We start from the raw sequence: 22,001 nt of genomic DNA on the forward strand, positions 1-22,001 counted from the left end.
AGTTATCCCCTATCTTTTCAAGATGGCAAGAACTGACCTCCTGTAACCCAAGACCTTTGCTATAAATAAATGAACTTGTGCTTGCCTTTCATATTACGACAATGTTAATTTAGTTGGTCTCAAAGTCGTGTAATGCTGACTCGTCAACTATCAGCACAGAAGTAACACCTCATTTCACTACAGTGGAGAGCTCTGAGCATGCATGTCAATACTGGGGAAACATGTATAGGTTGCTTATTCTTTTTGACAGGTTATAGAAACTAGTTGGAGAATTTAAACAGCATGGACTTCATAGATATCTATGATTCTCAAACATGCCAAAAATGCATTTATCTACCCACAGAAAGAAAACAAAAGGACATTTTACAGTATGTACTAAAAAAACCAAACTAAGCCTTTTTGGAAACTGGGGCTATTATGTCTTGACTTATCTTCTCAAACACTTGCATGAATTTTGTGGGGTGGAGAAGAGGACTAGGGTTAATTTAAAAACGATCTTGTTACTTCTGCTTTGCATGCACTAGCAGTGCTTAGTCATTCCAGTTCTCTGAATAAGTGTTCTCTGATCCTTCAGCTTACCCATGAATGAGTGGCAAAGCAGCCGTGTGCAGTCTTCTTTGTCTGAAAGAAGAATGCTTTTTCTCTCCTTTTTTTTTTTCTTTTCTTTTCTTTTTTTTTTTTTTTTAGCAGCAGAGCCTCCATGTGGAAGGCTTTTATGCTTGGGAGGGAGGGATTACTGCATAATCACTTGACTGTAAGTTTGTTTCCAAATGTAACTAGAGTTGCAAACCTTAATTGCTTAATTGCCTTTGGTTTTGGAGAGTATTGATACTATCTCTTGGAAGAGATGCAAGTCTCCATTCATCCTGTCTAACTGAGGTGCCTGTGTTAAGAATTTGGTTGCTTGAAATACAGCTTTGCTCAGTGAGGGGTCAAGAGACACCTCCAGAAGGCAATTGAGACTATCTGCCTTCACTGATATTTTTATTCTTTTCCTGGGGGGTGGGGGGAGACCTGGGTGACTAGGGACCCAGACACCTTAACAAAGTGCCTAAAGGTTAGATGGGCTGAATGCAGGCAATTGTTTAGATATCATTTGTTGCAAAGGCTGATTGCTGTGGCTGCTGTCTTAGCAAACTGACCACATGATGGGAATGTCTGACTACCATTTGAAAGTAGAGTCTTGCATAGCAGCTGCAAACTGCTACTTCAGTAGTGCTTGAGAATGGCTGCACTGATTCTGTAGACCAGCTTTTAAAGAGAACATACTCAAGAGACAGGCAAGGTAGGAGCAATGGTTGCAGCTCTGAACTAATTACTTCTGCCTGAGTGTGCAGAGATCTTGTCTAGTAGGTAAATGCTTCTTACCATCTATCTGTCATTCACTCACGGTTGGTAGGGTAGTTCATTTAAGAACAGCTGCTTTTAGCTTATTCAGTGTACCCTGTGCTTGCTAGCAAACAGACCTCATCCTGCAAGAGGTTCTTGGCTTGATTAGAAATTGTCTGGCAGTGTGCAGTGTTGGTATGCCCTGTAACTGAATCTGCCTGGAGGTATCTAATTATTAACTGACTTCAGTACCACATCAACCTCGAGTAAATGTATCCTCTGTACAGGACTTTAGCTCTGTTCCCTTCTGCATAGTGAATATCTAGAAAATGAAATGGTGTCATCGAGGTCTTTTTTATTTTCTTTTTTACTTTTTTTTCCTGTGAGCGTGTGTGTGTGGCTTTGGCTTTTTCCAAATGTGAAAGTGTGGGCTGGATACACTTGGTGCATGGCTTAGAAACATGGGACTGGAAAGAACTTCCTGGGTCATCAGATCCAGTCCCCTGCTATTGCAGGCAACCGTGTCATATAATCCTTTTAATAAACTGATCAAGCTTAAACACCTGCTTGTAAGTGGCTTGTTTTCATGGAAGTTCTGTAACTCATGTTGCTCTCAACTGATGCAAGTAATATATGAAATATGAAGTTAATCAAAAGGTCCTCCAGCTTAGCTTTAGGTTTATCATTACATTTATCTAACTGACTTTCTTGAACCTGTTATTCTTTGCACAACACTCAGGAAAGTGTTGAATCTTTACACTCCCTTGCTATGAATAAGAGTTGGTGTGCTTGCTTATTTTTTTTAAATGGAAAAGATGGATGTCTGGCTTGTTGAAACCTGTTAGATATGTTAATTGTCAAGGCAAGAAACAATTGAGTTACTTGTATTTGATACATAAATTTAAGGTTAGAGTATACATAACCATTTTTAAAACACATCAACTTGCAGTGTAGTTTTATATTTAATACTGAAATTGTACTGCTAAAGTTTAAACTGCTGTTAATCATATTCCTCTTCTGATCATAATGAAAAAATAAAGGGTAAGAAAATGCTTAACATAGATTATTCATTATCATGCTTATTTTATTAATAATTTAGGCATTGAAACGTCTCCAGGTACGGGGCATCTGTTTGGTGGAGTGGGGTGGAGCAAGGGGTGGGGAGGGTTACTGATGTAGAAAATTCTTACCCCCCCAGTCATTTGTCACACAGACATAAAAAACTGTTCAAGAAATTTATTGATGCATTAAATGCACGTGTGGGTGTGTGATCTGTGGGCAGTGCACACTGCTGAGGCTGCCAGCCCCTGCACCCTGTCCAGGCAAGTGCAGAGTGGGGTCAGAATGTATCTTGGTCCCTGTATTGCAGCACGTGTGTGAAAGCAGATCCTTGTTCCCAGGATCCATCCTAAGCTAAAACCACAGTCTTGGGGTTTAGAAATGTCAGAGTTAATACAGCTTGCTTTTCCCCTACCATGAAACTAGCACACTTGTCTTACTGCAATCCATTTAGGGTTTGGGGTTTTTTCTTTGGTGGTGGTTTCTTTTGGTTTGTGGTTTTTTTGGGGGCAGGGGGGTGGTTTCTGTTTGTTTGGTTTTGGTTTTGTTTTTTTGTTTTAGTTTTTTTTTTCAATTTAATGACTAAGTTAAATGGGACAGATAGGACTGTGGCAGAACCACAGCATGTTCTTTTGACACGCAGACATATATCTGTCAAGTGAAGAGAACCAATGAAGGCTGATGCCATGTTTTTCCTGACTGACATTTAGGAGACCAAATAGGATACTTGCAAATCGAGCAGGTGGACCTTTAAAATCAGTAAGACAAACACATATAAAGTTGTGTGGGGATTTTTACGTGACAGGATTGCAATTCCAAAATAATGATGATGGGGTTTTTTTTAAAATCCAAATACAAGATTTTGAACTAATGAATTAGATGATGAATTGTGTGAAGAACTGGAGTTCCAAAGATTCTTGGTGTTGTTTGCTGTAGGAAATTTGTATGAAGGCTCAAGTACTTAACAGATTTTATACATTCTAGGAACCCCTATCAGTGAGTATCCTAGGGAAGCATCCAGAGGATGTTTGAAAGAGTTGATAATTTCTTTGATAGTAATAAATCAGTTTTCAAACTGAAGTGGCCAAATATTCCAATAAATGGCAGAGCTGCTAATTAGGTAGACACTAAGAGGACGTCTTACAGTCCCATGGATGATTAAGCACAGCTGTTACCTAGGAGTAAATGAGTGTATTGCTCTCCATCCTACTAGTGACTGTAAACAGGAGCAGAGCACGCTTTACAGCACAGCCCTTCCAGGCACCAAACTATTGAACTCCAGGAGAAACAAAAAAACCCATTTGATACAAAAAAGAGTGTATTGCAGCAGGGAGTTAAATTTCTCCCATGTCCCTGTGGAGTGTGAGATGCTGAGTGACACCAGCACCATATAGCAATGCTACAGAAACAAAGTCGAGGAGCAGGTCTCCCAGCATTGCCACCAGTGACCCCAATAAATAGGTTGCAAGTTGTCCTTTCCAACATCCCTATAGGTGCTGGACAAAGCTAGCCCTACCTGGCACTGAGTACCGCAGCCTCATTTGTGGTGTCTTGTTCTCTCTGATCTTTCCTAGAAGCTTCATTGGCTGGGAAATCTTGCATAGACCTCCTCTGAAGAGCTGCTTTTGTTTCAGTTGCCTTAGAAGTCAGCATCCACAGAAATACTGAAAGAATTATTCATAGTGCAGTCTTTTCCTGACAGAAACAACTCCTAAGATAGTGGTTGAAGTACAGTATGAAAACTGTGCCAGTTGCCTAAAATTAATCAACATTATTTCTGAATTTTTTTTATTTATAGGTCTCTAAATATGATGTATTTGAAAAACAGATTCTTGAACAAAAGTCACGCTTGCCTCACCATTTGCAGCATTTAAAATGAACACAATATTTGAATAGGACCCAACTGAATCAACTGAGAAATCCATAAAAAGGCATTAAACATCATTCCCCATTTTACTAGTTTGCAGTGGGATTGCCAATAACAATGCTGACAATGTAATAAGTATTCGAAAAAAGGGTATGGTGAGAGAAGTGGATAGAGTGAGAGCAAAAAGAATACTTGTGCATGGGACTTCTTTGTAGTCTTGTCTTGCAGAGTATTTGTTGCCCATAAAGCTATAAATGTTTGATTGTGAGCTCCCTGGGCATTAAGTTTTCTAGAAGTGGTGCTGTTGCTCAGTTTGGAAAAAAAATGGTCTTAGGGCTACAAACTCAAGTACTCAAAATGAAAAAAAAAACCAAACAGGTAATGTTATCCGTGAAACCCCAGTTTGGCCTTTGCAAATGTGATTGCCAAACTTTATGACACTGTCTAAAATGCCCACAGCATCTTTGCATCAATGTATTAAATATTTCATTGCAACTTTCTTTTTGAATGCATTATTCCATACCCTAGTCACTACCTACTACCCAGCTCTTGTTCCAAAGTCAGAACTACTAGTTTCTTCAATTTTTCCTGTGACGCTGAAGTATCTGAGTGCTTCACAAATACTGCTTTCTTTTAAGGACACACACTGCATTAAGGACATACTTTATCCTCATCAAACAGAAGGATCTGAGGTGCAGGCACTGGAGTCCAAAGCAGTATTTCTGAGAGCTCAGTCTGAGACATTTTCATTTGTCAGAATCATAATCATGTCTTATGTGTGGTACAAAGACATCTCGTCAGTAACAGTGTCCTTCAAGTCTGCACATCAGTCCAAGTCTCTGGGTCAGGCCATTGTTGTCCAGCATGCTTAGAGGATGTGACTGCCTGTAGACAACTGAGTTTGAGTGGTCAACCCCCCCTCACACACGGACTCCATGCAGAGACCACAAGTGCTTGTTTTCCAGGGCAGCAACGGCCTGCTGTGTCCGGCAGGTCAGCTTTCTTCTTTTAGCCCCTGTAACTCTCACTACGCATTGCCTGGTTTATGCAAAAAAAAAAAAAAGAAAACCCATAAACTATGCAGTATTTCTTTCATTGCACCACACCAATTCATGCCCAGAACAGCAGGGAAGAGAAAGAACTGAAATAAACAGGGTGATTTCATGCTAAGACCACAAAATGTGAGGGTAAAAGGAAAACGGGGGAAAAGTGGCAAAAAAATCCCAATTCCAGCACTTCCTAACTTAGAGGCATAACTTTGAGCTTCTGTTGCTCAAAGTTTCAATTCTGTAATTTACTACTGAGTGAAAGCAGAACTATACCCCCAGCACAGGAAATTCTCTTGTGTGGCATCATGGTGACACCCCAGTGAGTCATCATCTGAGCTGCTGCCATTGGGTTCAGAACAGACCTCTGTGACCTCTTGAGGTGACAGAGGGACAGCAAGCAAAGCTCTTCTACTTCCTCAGCCAACCCAAAATAGGGAAAGAGTGCTTTGCCCACAGGTTTGCAGAGGAAAGGTGGATTTGGGACTGTGAGAGCAGCTCAGGGATCTGCGGGAGGCTTTAATGGCCTTATGCTTTTCCACCCATCCCCTGTAACCATGACCCCATACCTCCTGTCCTCTGCCTGTCCCGCCCGCTCCCTTCCTCTCCATTTTATTCTCTACCCATATCAGGCCCAGCTTGTATCTCTCAGACCCTTCTAGGTTTCTTTCCACAGTCCTTGCCCCTTTTTCATCTCCACTGTCATGGGTTGACCCCAATGGGCAGCTCAGCCCCACCAGCCACTTGCTCGCTTCCCTCTCCAGTGGATTGGGGTAGAGAATTAGAAGGATAAAAGTGAGAAAACTCTTGGGTTGAGATAAAGAGAACTAAATCAGGAAAGTAGAAGCCACATGCATAAACAAAGCAAAAGAAGAAACTAATTCACTGCTCCCTGTGGGCAGGCAAGTGTTCAACCCAGTAAAGCAGGGCTCCATCCCACATAACTATTATTTGGGAAGACAAACACCATAACTCCAAACATCCCCCCTTCCTTCTTATTCCCCCAGCTTTTATTGCTGAGCATGATGCCGTATGGTATGGAATGTCATAGAATCATAAAATGGTTTGGGTTGAAAGGGACCTAAAAGATTGTTTAGTTCCAAGCCCCTTATCATGGGAAGGGATATCTCCCACTAGACCAGGTTGCTCAGTGACCCATCCAACCTGGCCTTGAATGCTGCCAGGGATGGGGCATCCACAAATTCTATGGGCAGTTCCCTTTGGAGAGTTGAAGTCAGCTGTCCTGGCTGTGTTCCCTCCCAGTCTCTTGTGCACCCCCAGCCTGCTCGCTGGTGGAGTGGGGTGAGAGGCAGAAAAGTCTTGATGTCATGCAAGCACTGCTCAGCAATAGCTAAAACATCCCTGTGCTATCAACACTTTTTGTGTCACAAATCCAAAACCCAGGACCATACAAGCAACTATGAAGAAAATAAACTCTACCCCAGCCCAAACCAGTGCATCAGCCCATCTATTTCGCTCTCTAATAAGGGCTGCCAATGATATATCTTCCAGATCTCCATTCCCACAAGCACCGACTTTTTGTCCTAACCTGCTGATTTCTCACCAAGCCACCTCAAGCTGGGGATACTTGGTCTGGGAGGAGGGGAGCTGTTGGAAGCTTACCTAGGCTGTGAGTTCTGGCTGTGAGGGTATATGGCACTGCCTCACCACTTTCCTGAAATCATGCTTTCATATTAGAAAAGTTACTACTTTTGTAAACACAAAGTGCACCACTCTTGTACCTTCTTGCATTCAAGAAGAGCTTTGCTGTCCGCTTCTGCCCAGAATCATAGTAGATGCCAGCTTAAGCAGTCACTTCATCCACCACTGACATCCAACCATCTTAAGCCTAAAATATGGCAGATTTTTAAGGGATAGTCTTTGCCCACGGTTTGTTCCCAGCAGAGATCAATGTGTTAAGTTTTGGATTTAGGGCCTTTATTTGGTGCAAAGTTATCTGTATGTCTGAGATGGGCAGCAAAGTGGTACCAGGAACAGACTCTCCCAAGACACTGAGAAGCCTCCAACCCTCTTCTAATAACACTCCTCCTCCTCTCTTTCCTTCTTACCTCTATCCTTATCTCCTCCTGATCTTCATCTCTTCTTAAACTTCATGAGCCACAATTTACCTGTTCTACAAAGAGTACCTCACTGAGCCTATTCTGTTAATAGGCAGCTTTAGATTAGGAGATCAGTTACTATTTGCTAACAACCGCAGGAGTACCCACACAGAAAGAGTACAAGTAGGAAGCTCTCAACTGCAGAAGTATGCCTGCACAAAAAGTAACATAAAGTGTGATTGCACTGATATTAAATTATGGTAATCTGAATTTTTATAAAGCGGTATTTATAATAATGTCATTTTAGTACCCTTTAGACACATTAGACCTGATTCCATACAGTAGGTAGTTACTATTTGGGGAAAAATAACCTTCCTTCTCTGATGTGGCAAAAAGCTTCTTCATATAGAGATATTGCCACTAGTGAGAATGTATAAATGAAAAAGTAATATCTAATAAAATATATATAGCTAGGTACCTTTTTCAGACTTTTGCAGTACGTTGCTTATTGTGAAATAATGGAATGTTGTTTAGTGTTTCTCATTTTAATAGGATAGGGAAGAATTCAGATTCTCAATCACAATAATGTCCATCACATGTAAGCGACTTCACACTGCCAGTCAAATGATGCTATTATTTCAAGGATGAAGTATGGAGCTAATCTGTTTGCAAGCTGTTAATTACTAAAGCAATACTGAATCTCACAGGCAGCTTTAGATCCTAAGCTATTACCACAGCTTAGGTCATGGAATCTGCTTGTATGGCAATGTAGGTATTTTTAGTGATTTACAACTTGTAAGGTATTGTCTTGACCAAATTCCAGATGAAATCAATACAATAACAAATGGAACAGGCATTAAGGTCATGTAGCTGAATTGGTGAGAAAATTGAACCAATTTTTTAGGGCTATTGCTGGCTGCACACTGTTGACTACTGGTTGGGGAATTTATTTAATATCTTCAATTTTACTCTGTTAGATTGGCAAAGTCCTTTTACCTGCAGATTTTCTGATGAAATCGAGTATACTTCCTGCTGAGTGAATAGGTTGCTGTTAAATATTTCAGTCTGGTATTTGACCCATTTTGCAAATTTATCACCTTACAGCAAATTTTATCCCAATTTTATGTTTCCAAGTAAGAAAACTCCATCACTCTTTTCAGCAAAAGCCAGCAAAAGCACCACTCTGTGATCATTTTGTTCTGTTTCTGCACTGACAGCTCAGTGCCCATGAACTCTGGCAATTAGGCATGATTAGCTGAACAAGGCAGATTCATCATTAGCTCAGAATTTCTTTGATTCTGGCAATTTAGGTCAGACAAAGTTTTATAAAATGAGAGTTTTGTGGTTTAATTTAATTTTTTATTATACCCTCTAAAAAAAGAGAAGAAAGGTTTAAAAGGAAAAAGGTGTTACTGATATAAACAGAAGGCAGAAAAGCTGGACTGATGGACTTAGGGAGGAATAAAAGAGAACTGTGTTTGGCAAAGCACTCACACAGAAGAACTCAGCTAAGGACGATGAGAGATTTCTGTAGAGCAAGCTCTGGGAGAATCCCTGCAGAGAAGAGAAGCAAGTGGGGGGCGAAGCGTGTGAGGGAAGATCTAAAATAGATGAAAAAAGGTGAAACATGCAAATGGCCTTGGGAATGCAAACTAGTACAAATTATAGCAGCCCTGCTGCAGAAGCAAAGCTGACACAGCCTGCATTAAGCTCCCAGATTCCCTGCACAGGTTAGGGGGGAAGAACCAAAGCACAGAAGAAGATTCAGGGAGTGTTTAACAGGGACCTGTTTAATGTGGACATTGGGGGAAAACTATGAAGAGGTGACAACCAGGCTTGCTGCTGGTAAGCTGTTCCCCCGGACAAGCTTTGTCTGGTGATATGACCATTCCCACTTCTCTGGAAGGCAAGCAGCTGAGGACCACGTGGTCACTGTCACCAGACATCACTGTGATCAGCCTTGGGATCATGCCTTACACCCTGAAGTCTCCAAGCTTTAACTACTTCATTCTGGGATGCTGAAAGGCATCTCCATTGCGAGGGAGGGCAATGCTCCAAGCCTGCAGGCAGCAAGGGCTGTGCAGGCATTGCCATCCTGGACAACTGTCTTTTGTGATACAGGGGACAGCTTCTCTCCATCCCTGCACAGCTTCCCACCTTGCACGGAATGAGTGACCACTACTCAGTGCCGAGGAAAACAACTTGCATGAGCAAGTGCATCTCTCCTCTCTTACTCTCCCTGGAAAGGGAGAAGCTCCATCCTAAATCTTTGCCCCAGCAATGCTGGTTTCATGACTGAAGTTGTCCAGGGACTGAAGGCTGATGCCTAGGCCTGAGCACCCCCTCCATCAGGAAACAGACTTGCAATCTGATATGGGACTATATTGGGTGTAAATGTTGAAGCCAAGGAGATTACAGGCATTTCCAAGAATTCTGAAAACAATTTTCAGCACCGTAAGTAACAGCTGAGTAAGGGTTTGGGGAACTGTGACTTGGGAAGAGTGGGATGCAATCCTTTGTGTTTCCAGTTCCAGCCGTGACTAGGGGTGGCTTGGCTTTCTGCCTAGTCTTCAAAGCTGACTGTCTCCTGTGCTGCAATCCATGTTACCAAACTGGGTACTGTTTTTTTAGGGTGTTTTCTCTATCTCCAGTTATTGCCCACATGCAGTTCTCCTCAACTTTTAAAATACTAGCAGAACACAGTTAGGACTGAAACCTTACAAGGGGCTAAGCTTGAGTGTGAACTAGTTGATTGAAAACTGTCAGATGAGAGCTTAAAGCATATATGGAACAGTTTTGAATTGTTTAAAAGAGAGTACCGTATTTTCTAGCTCCTTTCTTTAATAGGGCTGTAGCCCTATTTTTCTATATCATCCCACCAGTTTTAAAATTACTGAAATAGAGACTACAAAGAAGGTATAGCAGGTCCCAAATTAACACTTAGTGGCAAAATCAAATGCAAACACTTTCCTCATTTTCAATAGTTTAGGAAATGGTCTAGAAAAAGGAATATGGTACAGCCAAGTTCATCGTTTCAGATGTGACCAGCAAGAAGTTAACAGGAGTTATTGCCACCAAATGCCTGCACTATCTCCAGAGGAGACATCCTTATAATGTTACCTTACCTTACCTTATTGATTTCCCTTTCACAGGCGCTGCTATGGCAGGGGACCTACTCAATCTCCCAGTCTGGTGATACTCCAGCTGCTGAAGAGATGTCCTCATTTTCGATGGGCTGAGGACACACAGCTGTGAAGTTTAAGGTCATGCCTTTGCAGGCCACCCTTCAAGGGGAGTCCAAGACTCTGTGTTGCAGCAGTGACCAACCAGAGAGGCCTGGCCAAGTGTCCTCATTGTCACCTCTTGCAGAGGGGCAGGGACTCGCTGCTGTGGTGGCACATGTGTCAGCCTGCCGGAGACTCAGGCTCAGGTACCTGCTGGGTGCCAACTCCTTCCTGGGCAGGTTTTGTAGCCCGTGCCAAGCATTCTGCTGCTCCTGCAGCGCTGGCAGCTGATGGATCTGGCCTAAACCAGCCATGAGAGCGCCACACAATGGTCCAGCTGCTGGGGATTACATCTCTAAAGTCCATTCTGGCAGCTCCACAGGGCTGGGCTGGAAAAAGAGATTTGTTTTTATTGTTGATATGATTATTCTAGAAAACAGACTGGTGTGAGCTCCCCACTCTCTGATTTTATTGTTCTTCACAAGGAAGTCAGCCATGGAGCTGGTTCCTTTCCACCCAGCTGAAACCTCCCTCTGCCCACGGGAGCAGAGCAGCCACTGGGTCAGATCCTGTGGCCAGCTGAGAGCTGACCTGAGCTCAGCACTTGCAGCTCACTAGCCCATGACACCTGAATGCCTGGCCCAGGGAAATGTGACATTTGCATGTTGGCAGATGGGAGGGACTGGAGGAAACTGGTCTCAGCTCAGTGGTTCCCAATGTTGCCTCCTGGGAAATAAACACAGGGAAGGAAACATCTTACAGATGGGTGCTGGTTGTATGCAGCTAGCTGAATAAAACATTGGCAGCTGAACCACCCAAACCATTTGGCAAATTCAGGTTTAAACTTTGTTAGTGGCCTCTTGTTAATCAAATGAAACAATCCCATTCCCCTCTCACCCCCAAACACAGTATGTTTGATATTCAAATGCAGAGAGAAATTTCACACCTTTAAACCTCTCCACCCCCAGCTGTTTATATTATATCAGTCATGCTGTTCCTGTTTTTTTTCCTTTCTGAATCAATATGCACATCTTTAATATTTTTGTGATTGGTCTCTATAAATATTATCAGGAAAACAAATGACAGAAAAGAAAGGTCATTTAAATCGGGGACAATTCTAGAAGCACAAATGAGTAGGGGAGTCTCAGGGTAAACCTGCCTTGGGAAGGTGTCCTTGGATCAGAAGAGCACAGCTCTGAAGCCACCACTCTACAATTAGCCACTGGAGGAACAAAATGGCTAATTTTTGTGCAAGACTTACCAAAGGGAACAGGCAATGTGAAGACCTGAATTTCCAAACACCAAACCCAAGCCCATCTCCTATCTTCAGAATGGCGCTTGCAGTGGGGCTAAATAGCCAGGACTGTCTATTTTAGTATATTTCAAGAAGAGTTTTATGACAAAATTGGTGTTTTCCCATTGTCCAGTTAGTCTCCGTGTTCCTAACTGAAAAGTTTCCTCATTCTTTGATTTGAATTTGGCTGTAGTTTTTAAATGCTGTTTAGCAATTATAGATCCTGCTCATTATGCCCACAGCAAAAAAAGCAGAAGAGGAGCTTTCAATCAAATCTATCAAATTCTGGCTATCTTATGCAGCTCCCTTGTATTTTTTTTCCCCCTTGTTAAAAACCCCTGAGTGTTTTGCAGTGATACTATTAGGGAACTGCCTGCCTGCATACAAACAGCATTGCCACATTATTTCCATATGTCCAAGTGATTAACTCAGCTTCTGCCTGTCTTCATTTTATCTTGTTTTAGATAACTAACAGAGTTTCTTAAGTGTGTACTCAGGTCAATGAGCTCAAGAGCTATTGCACAAAGAGGAGGACTTACTGGGAAATAATAAGAGCTAAGTAAGGATTTATGAGTCTCTCTCCGGTGAGGTTGAAAGCTGATCTGAGGCAATAGTGACAGGTATGTTATTATCATACGCCAAATATTTAATATTTTGCTGGAACAAGTTTGATAGTGACAGTTGACTTCCCCCAGGGCAAGTGGCCTCTTATGAACGTTATCTTCACTGTCAGCCTTGTTGGATGTCTTGAAGGACAAGCTGAGAACTAATTGGGAGTTGGATAGCAAAGGGCTCATGCATAGGGATGAGTCCTGGGCCATGGATAGGTGGGATAGGGAAAGCTGGTGTCGCAACTTCCAGGCTGTATCTGTTACTGGGTAATTAGAAGATTTCGATCTTCAGGGGTGCACAAACTCTGTTATCCAGACAGTCATTCTCTGAATTATTCACAACTCATTTAAAAAGATAAGGAAATGAAATATAAGATGTATGCACATAAATCATTGTGAGATCTTTCCAGTACTTGCTGTGGTCAAGAATGAAACTCAGCTTCCATTACAATCTCCTTTTCTTACACCTTTCTAAATTAGAAAATAAAATAAAAATAGAAACAGCAACTTCGAAGCAAATATATTTGGTTTGGTCACTCTCCAAGATTAATATTTAGGGGAAGTTCGACTGTCAGCTTTATGCCTTCACCCATAAGTGGCTTTTTTTCCTTTAAAAAGAAAATAAACAAAGAAATTAAATGGAAAGTGTTCAAGTGGACGAATGCCAGGATATGTGAAAGGGAAGTTTCTAATCACCTCATTGTTCAACACTAGGGTTAATATAAAGTTAAATAAAATATTTTCTCTAGTTTAACTCATACCTTGCGGAGTATCCAGGGTTCAGGTTTTCAAAGTCAACAATATCTCAGTTGAAAGGAGAACAGAATGACAACTATTTTGGAAAAAAAATCCGACCTCTTTCTTAGGTATTCAAGGCTTTCACTGATGATTAGAGGAGGTATCACTCTTCCACCAGTTTGCCCCTCTGAGTAGGGTTGCTTAGATGGCATTGGTTGTGAAGTTGGAGTTTTCAAAATTTTCTCGATGTGATTAGGTAATATACAGTGCTGTGCTGAAAAAAAGGAATTGTGCACTCACAAAAAAAAAAAAAAGATCCATTAGAACAATACATGAATTAATACAAAATTTCAATGAGTATTTAATATTACCAGAATGTCACTTTGAGTTACAGTTGACTTATACATGCAATCCCATTGAATTTAATTGAGGGAAAAACTCACTACTTCTCTTTTCTTTAACAAATTGTTCATTAAGTGGTTGTGAGTTCTCTACTGAACTATGTGGCACTTGAAAAGACCAGTATCTTCATTGCTTATTTATGATTTCTGCTGAAAGTTTCCATAAGAGTTGCATTTTTGCCCTATGTTAACAAATGTACAAGTGGAATTACCCTGTTTTGGGCCACATTTACTCTGCATCAACAGTTTCCATGTTTTGTTTTAATTTTATTTCTGCTCCTTCAGGCCAGTTTTCTAATGAGTTTCTCTGTGTGAGGTGCAGGGGTGTACGTGTCAGGGTGCTGCAGGCAATACAGTGCTGATCTGTAAATCCAGTGCCTACTTCGATGATGTTAGAGGATGCCAGGTCGCAGACCAAATGAATTTAACATATTTCCTGTGCAATAATCTCCTCACAGTGAAATGCATGTGTGTGTCTGCAAGTGTTTTGTTGCTATTAAGAAATTGGTTAATTAAAATAAGAAAAACAACTTTAATTGAGTACTATAAAAGTGTTCATAACAATGAAGAAGGCTCAGGGTCTGAGGTTTGGCTCAGGTCCTAAAGACAGTTCACAAAGCTCTGTGGATGGCTTAGTAAATTCCTAGGCATCAGCAGTATTTGTAGGCAACAAGATTGGTGGATTTAATGTATGTACATATTTTATGATATGGAAATATTGCAAAATCATTTTACATGGTCTGATCCTCATGGTACTGATATGATGCCTTCATTGATGACTTGAGTGGGTGCACCTTTTTTAACCCAGTGAAATAGTGAAGATGTTCACTAGTGTTTGGACTGGCTCTTACAAATACAGTATCCCTTTGGCTATAATTTGTTAACAGGTGATGTGGACACTGAGTACTTGGAACTTCACCGATGAAGTAGATATTACCAGGTGCTCAGTAATCCTATGAGATGCTGAGATATTTCTAATGAAGCCAGCGAGAGGCAGAGTGTCAGCCTCTGGCTGGCTTGAGGCTTTGCAGAACACAAACTAGATCCTATCTGCTTCTCCCCACTTTTGCTGAAAATGGTTGCTCTTTCGTGCTGGCTGGTTATTGCTCTGCTTTATTATGGCTTATGACGAACTAACAGAGTAATAAAAGTCAGGGGGTTTTGTAATCATATTGGAGTAGTGATTTAACAGGACATCATATTTTTCTGGGGAGATTTTACAAAGCTTGTTTTAGTCATTTGGAATGAAAACACACAAAGCAGTGCAGTCACAGTACCCAGTTAAAGATTATTGGAACAAATATGCAATGTCATATATAATAGAGTGGATGGCTTATTTATCTGCAATAAAATACTGAAGAATTGCTCCAATTAGAGTGATGTTTGTCCAGACCATCTTTGTTGGACTTGTAAAGAAACTACTGTGCTCTTCTTGCTGTTCTTTTCTGGGTTTTACTTGCTTTCCTCACACTTCCTTAATCTCCTGGCTTGCTTACTTTCATGGCTACTGCAAAACATGCAATTTAAGAAAAGGCCTACAAATTGTTACTATGCATTTGTATTTAAAAAAAAAGAAAAAAGAAAAAGGCAGTGTTTGAAAATGCCTTTTTCAAACATTTTGAGTTTGATGTCTGATGACCACGGAGGTTTCTGAGGGCCTGGAAGCCTGTCTAATGAGGTGGGAGAAACAGGAGGACACACACTTTTTTCTCCACTCTTTACTTACACAGAAAACATCAGGGTTTGAGTTCTGTCTGTGTCTTGCAATCTCTTTCTGGACATGAACATTGTGTGCAAGACCATAACAGGAAAAGATGGCATGGTCTTGAATCTGAAGACAGGTCTTAAGAAGATAATAGTCCTCAGAGATGCTGTTCTGCTGGCAGCCAATCTAGTCCTTGGTGTGCAGACCTGGATCTTGGTGACTCTTCCACATTCCTCCTGTCTGCAGCACTTGTTTTTGCTGCCAGTTTCCTGGCATGCAGTGGTATGAACTGCAGCAGCAGTGGAGGTCCTTGCTCTGTTTCTTAGTGTGGATTTCAGATTTCAGTCCCGTAGCAGAAGCAATGCCAGGAGTTTTCTGGAAGTTGCACAAACTCAGGGGCTGGTAGTGTTTGTCAGGAGAGGACATGAACCTGGGAGGTGCCCCCCACGTGCCTCATCACTCAGGACCTGCCCATTCCATGTAAATCATGGCAGAGTTGAGATTTAATTTCACTTTCTTCACATAAATTTTACTTAGATTTAAAGCTTATAGCTAACTCTACTTCTTTCTGCTTTGCAGAATACAGAATGAACATAACATGTTCCCTAAAACATCGGGTGATGATCTGGAGGGCTGCAAAAACTCATGAGCTATACAAATAATAACTGTAAACCTCCTGAGAGTCCTGGTAATATTTTAACCAGTCATCCTTCTTCAGGTTAGAGAAAAAAACTGTATCACCCTGTGTCTGCACACATAGCACTAGTATGATTCATCACTCTTTCCTTCTTTCTCAGAAGATGCCTGAACAGCCATTTGGTCCTCATATGGCCTTTTGCAGAACTGAACTGGGCATCTTTTCAGAATTACAGAGGAAAATATTCACACCATAATCACAAGATGGAAGAAGCTGGGGGTTTTTTTCAGGTACTTGGGCATATGCATTTGTTTGCTGCAATGTATTTCCAGCTTAATTGGTGGATATAGTCCTCACAAAAGGGTTAATGACTTCTCTGCAGTTGCTAGGTAATGTTGTCTTGTCATTGGGACCACTTACTTGCTAGTGACAGCCTTTCTGATGATGTAATGCTTAAAAAGTCATTGTGGAGTGCATTAAATTGCCTTTTTATTTTTCTTGTTTCCTTTAGAAAGCTAGGAAATGAAACATAAAATGATATTATGGCTGCATGGATAAATCAACCAAAAGCCAGAAAATACAGAAGCTGAACATTAGTCCAAGGAGACATCTTCAGCTCTAAGAGAGTGAGCTCTTTTGCTAATGTGTTGTACTACAGTTTTGGTAAAAACTACTGTTGCTTCATAGTTCTTGGACCAAAGTAGATCAAAATGATGAGTTCAAGGTCACTACAATACTAAGTATGGAAATATCGAATACATTATATTACAGTTAAAAACTCCTTTGCTTGCTGTAATTTTATTTTTTTTTTATTTCTGTTTAATTTAGCAATTAGAGCCCCTCTTGTAAAACAACAAGCACTATTTGGATTCAGATTACTTTTGGGCACAGACCAAACTTCTCAAACCCACATGCAGATCAAGTGCAGCCAGAACCCATGCAGTCAGGTCAGTTCCCAAGGTGCGTTCTTTGGGTATCAGATCTGAAGTAATTGCTAACTTGTTCCTAGGTAACAGGAAAACACTTTAAAGTGAATACAACTATTCAATAAACATTTCTTTCTCATTTCTATTCATTTCACTCAGCCAAGTGGTCCAATTCCATGACTCTCCTTTTCTAATCTGGGAAATACCAAAGGAGAGATCTGAGTCTCAGTCCCTTAAAATCCTCAGAGCTTGTGAGAGCCCACTGTGGCACACCCCACCTGTGCTTGCTCTCTCAGCTTCCTGGGACCCTTTCCTCCATTCCCTGCTCATTCCTGGTCTCCTGTGGACCAGGGCTGCTTTGCTGATATCTGTCCTAAGGCTGCACACCCCCAAACAAAGCTGCTTTGAAGTGAGTACAGTGCAGGCTCAGCAAGTAGTCCCAGATCAGCATTCCAGTTCTTCCTCCACATAGCATTTTCTTTTTCTCCATGAGCATCTTGGATTTGAAAATAGTGTTCGGAGTCCTGGGGTGATTACAAAGTGTCTGACTATCTTTTCATGCAAGCAGGGCAAATCCACTCATGGATGCCATCCCCAAGACAGGACCTTACCCTAGGTTAGACAGTAGTCATATAATGGAGAATCTGGTATTTATATGTCTGGCACCAAACAAATGGAGAGAGAAAGGCACAGTTAAACACCGGGTTCTTTTTTTCATCTCTTTGCATGATCATTTTTGAACCCTTTGGTAACTAGGAGAAACTGCATTCTCACTCAAACTTACATAAATGTGCTGAGCTCAGCCTGGATGCAGCTGAGAGTGGCTGTCTTAACCATCAACAGTGGCAACCCAGCATCTTTGTACTTCCCATTTTTCAAATTAAAAGGTCCTATTTCAGGCTCTCCTTATGTATACTCCTACAGTGGACACATGAAAGGAGACCAATTGCTCTCTGACTGAGATGTGTGTGGGATTTGGTGTCAGGAGAGAACAAGAAATCTGCAGGCTTCAGCACCCAGCTTTTGTATGCTGCTGACAAAACTAGCAGGAATAAAATATGCATGCTGAAAAGGGAAATAATTGTTTCCTTACATGAGCCCCTCTCTGGGTTTTAGGACATGCAGTCATAATAATAGTGGACATTACACAGAAAACAATACACAGGATGAGATCATTCTTGTAGTCAGGTTCAGGACAGGCATTATTTACCAGAACTGCAGAGTGCAGAGACTGTTCGCAGGGCAATTCTCTCCTATGACAGATCATTCAAATGCTCGTGGCAAGTACAGTGACTGCTGATAAAAAAAAGGTGGCAGTAGGAAAATAACTGACTACAGATTGTGAACCACTTTAGATAGATAGATTTTATTATGCTGAGTTTTAGCCTGTATGTAGGTAGCTCTACTTGCCGATACCATCCAAGGAGTCTTTCTGTTGTGCCTTTTGCAACCAGACTTGTCTATCTCGCATTGGCCTCTTTAGCCACCAGCGCGCTTGTAACAAATGTGGGTAGAGCCCTTCCCAAATCTTCATTTGCGAAGCCCAGCCATGATGATGAGGTAGCTATACTATGATAAGGATGATGAGGTATCACCATAGCTGAGAATGGCATTACTAGTCACATTTTATTCCATTTGATGAGATAGGAGATTTCATCCTACTCACTCATTTTTCTCAACTCAAAAAACATAATCCCCATATACAAATACCTGGTATAATGCATCATCCCAGCCTAGGGAGCATGCACTGTTTTGAAGTTGTCCTGTTTTCACTCATGTTTCTCCCCACACAGGGCAGGTGGTAGGTAAATGCCTGTTGCAGTGCTGAACAGCATCAGCATGGAGGGCTGACAGACACATGCTTATGAGGTGAAGTCTGGTCTACTGATTTGTTCATTTCTCCATTTCTGAACCCATCGTTAACAGCAGGGCCATGTCTGATGCATGGGAAGCATTTGAGAGTTACAGAAGCACTTTAAGGGAAGAAGGTTTAGCTCCACAAATCAAGACCATCAGAGATAATCCCAGGTTCTCTCATTGTTTTCCACTTAAGTAACAAAATCACAACAATAGACTGAAACAGGATGGTAAAAGATTGCACTACATTACTACTGAAACTGAACTATCACTCTGGTACTTCTTAAAAATAAAAATTAAAAAATTAAAAAAAAAAAATCAGTGCTCCCTGCAATCATCAGTTACACCATCATACTCTTATAATCATGCTGGCTGAGCTTCCTGCCTGTGATGCCGGCAATCGCTGCTGCCCTGCCTTCCGGAGAAAGAACACAAGAACACAGCATGCCAGCAGTCTGCCTGTCCTCCTCCAAGTATAAATCTTGGCATGAACTGTAGCCCAAAATTATTCACCTGGTCTATGATGCATCTAACCGCAGTTAACTACAGCCACCCGAGTACTGCCCGGGGCAGTCCTGGCAGTGCTGCTCACAGTGAGCAGCATTTCCTCTTCAGTTTTCTTTGGCTTGGGAGAGGCAGAACATTGTCCTCATTCACTGGCTTTGCTGGAGCAAACTCAGACTTTGCTTTAGCTGGCACAAGAAGTACACAGATCAAACCAAATAGTGGAATAAACATGTATTTCCAGGCTCCATTTTCTAAGTGTATCTGAGCTTAGGTCAGTGTCTGTCCAAGATCTTTCCCCACACTTTGTGGCTTCTTCATGGATCTACGAATCTTCCCACTTCTTGCAATCATTTCCTTTGACCATGGCTTATTCTGCAAGTGACAAGGTTTTAGCTACATAAAAGCCTTCTCCAAAGCTTCCTTTTTTTCCCTACATGCGCCCTGCCAGGTTAATGAGTTCTAGCAACAACACCTGGCTTCTGTGTTCAGCTACTGGCAGTTTCAGACCTCTGCTGTGACCAAAATATGTGCCTGGTTTTACTTCCCAGGAAGTCCTTGAAGAGCCCTCGATGCCCCTACACAGACATGTGTGAATCAGAGAAACCCATGGTTTTGGGCAGAAAGGGGAGATTGAGGGACCTGTGGGGAGCTCTGCTCCATCTTCCTTCACCTAGCATTGCCCAGACCTAATTCTAGACTGAGGATGTGTGTTTTGTCCTCCACCCAAACTCTCTCACAGCAGCTTTGTCTGCAGGATTGGGTTCCTGTCAAGTCATTTCTATTCTGTCCATGCACTGGGGCATTCTCATCAAAAGGCTGCAAATGTTTGTTCATGCCTCTCCCCTCCTCAATAAATCTGCAATTCGAGAAGCAGATTTCATTTTGCTGATTTTTTTGAACTGTTTATTATACTGGATTTCTAAGGCACTTACACTTGGCTCGGTGATTCCTCAGAAAGAGAATGGTGTCTATTGTAGTTAACCCTGTAAAACGTCTAATGAATAATTAAATAGCATGTTGTCTGTAATTCAGCTTTGTCAGTTTGGTCAGTCAATTGCTGGTTTGCTGCTCCTATCAGACAAAAACCTTGCTGTGAAGCTTGTTTAAAATTCAGCATTTGCTAATTAGCATTGTTCCAAATGTAATTCTAAGTGCCACTTCTTCAGGCAATTCAAGAGAGCAATGTAGAACTTTGGTGTCTCTATGGAGACCATCTATAATTTAAAAGACAGAAACAACAGTTTAATGCCTTGTAATACCTAAAAAAATCACCAGTAGCTCTTTCCAAAATACCCCCAAAATGCCAGTAAAGAAAGGATTGGGCCCTGCTAATATACAAAGCCAATTTTTTGAAGACCACTGAATTGTGATAGAGATGATTCAGTGAAACTACTTGAGGGCTAAGTTAAAGCACCAGGATTAGTCTCGGGGGGTTAAATTAAATACTGAATAAATATTTAAAATGCTAAAGATCAAATCATTAGGCGCATGTGCCAGTTGTAGGAAAGTAAAAGTATTTTGTTGGATTTATGTACAGAAAGACCAAGAAATTAATTCAACAGCCCTGCTAGCCATCTGGCTCACAGGACCATAAGCCATGACTGATCTTGATTTCCAAGGTAGAAGTGAAGCGAGTTAGATCACCCACACCAGGCATCTTGCCTCCAGCAACGCCTTACATCCAGCACTTCAGAGAAAAACAACACTGGGCGCAACACAAAGGTGGGATCTCCTGCACATAACCAGTGACTGCACAGGTGAACTCTGGTGGATGAGCAATGCAGAGTGTGTGTACAAAGCTGAGCCTTGTCCTGTGCAGAAGTACTATGGCTGATCAAAACCCAGGGCTGAAGCTGGTGGTGCTGCAGCCTGCTGGGGAGAGGAGAGCTCACTACCTTGCAGCAAGGCATCGGAATAAACGCATCTCCCAGGGTTCTTCAGGCTTGCAGACAGCTCACCAACTCCTTGGAAGCTCTAAAGTCATGGGCAGAGAACAGTGCTGGGTATGATGTGGGAAAAATACGCAGAGAGCAAAAGCCATGCTCCCTACAGCCAAGGAGCAGAGTAAAGGTGAAAGCAGATAGGGCAGAGGAGAAGGTTCCAACAGCCATGAAAGAGCCCTCTTCTGGTCCAGACCTATGCTTTGCACTGGACAGCTTCAGGGAGCTTCCTTGCCTGATGGCATGTCATGAAATCAGCGGGAAGGGTGGGAAAGGGAAACTAGGAAAGGCAGAAGAGACAGGAGAGAGCCTGGGTGAGGAGCACAGCTCTTCTCAAAGTTGGGGTGGAGGCACTAGATATGAGGATGGATAAGCCCCATACCACAGTGAATGGGGAAAACACAACACTTTGCAAGGCCCAGCACTGTACCAGCAGACTTTGGGCAAAAATGCTGTGTGCCCTGAATTTTGCAGATAAAATGGAACACAATGAGTACAAATCTCACCATGCAACCTGTGGGAAGACATAGGAATAAAGGTAGGATACTCTGCCTGAAAAAAGTCAGTGCAAGTTAAAGAAAACTTCTAAAGCTATGGTCTTTATTGCTCAGATGTCTCTATACCTTTTTCAAGGTTGCCTTGCAGTTGAAAGCTTCTGCTCTCCTAGAGGGAAATATCCTAAAATAAATAACACTATCTTCTCCAATGGTGCATTATAATCAGAGTAGGAGTTTTTAAAAAGCCAAGCGGAAATGTGTGGTCTAATTTCTAGCTGATCTGCTTGGAGATCAGTTTTCTTA

At 41.7% G+C, this 22,001-nt stretch overlaps 1 long non-coding RNA gene across 1 annotated transcript; it reads right to left on the minus strand.

Moving 5' to 3' along the window:
* Positions 1-590: 590 nt before the first annotated feature.
* Positions 591-15,217, minus strand: LOC135416165 (uncharacterized). The gene is made up of 2 exons (XR_010431470.1): positions 8,856-15,217; positions 591-5,293 (listed from the first exon to the last, which is right to left on the minus strand). It is a non-coding gene; the product is annotated as an uncharacterized LOC135416165 (long non-coding RNA).
* Positions 15,218-22,001: the final 6,784 nt, after the last annotated feature.

This window comes from Pseudopipra pipra, chromosome 6 (genome assembly GCF_036250125.1).
Source record: "Pseudopipra pipra isolate bDixPip1 chromosome 6, bDixPip1.hap1, whole genome shotgun sequence".
Classification (NCBI taxonomy): Eukaryota; Metazoa; Chordata; class Aves; order Passeriformes; family Pipridae; genus Pseudopipra; species Pseudopipra pipra.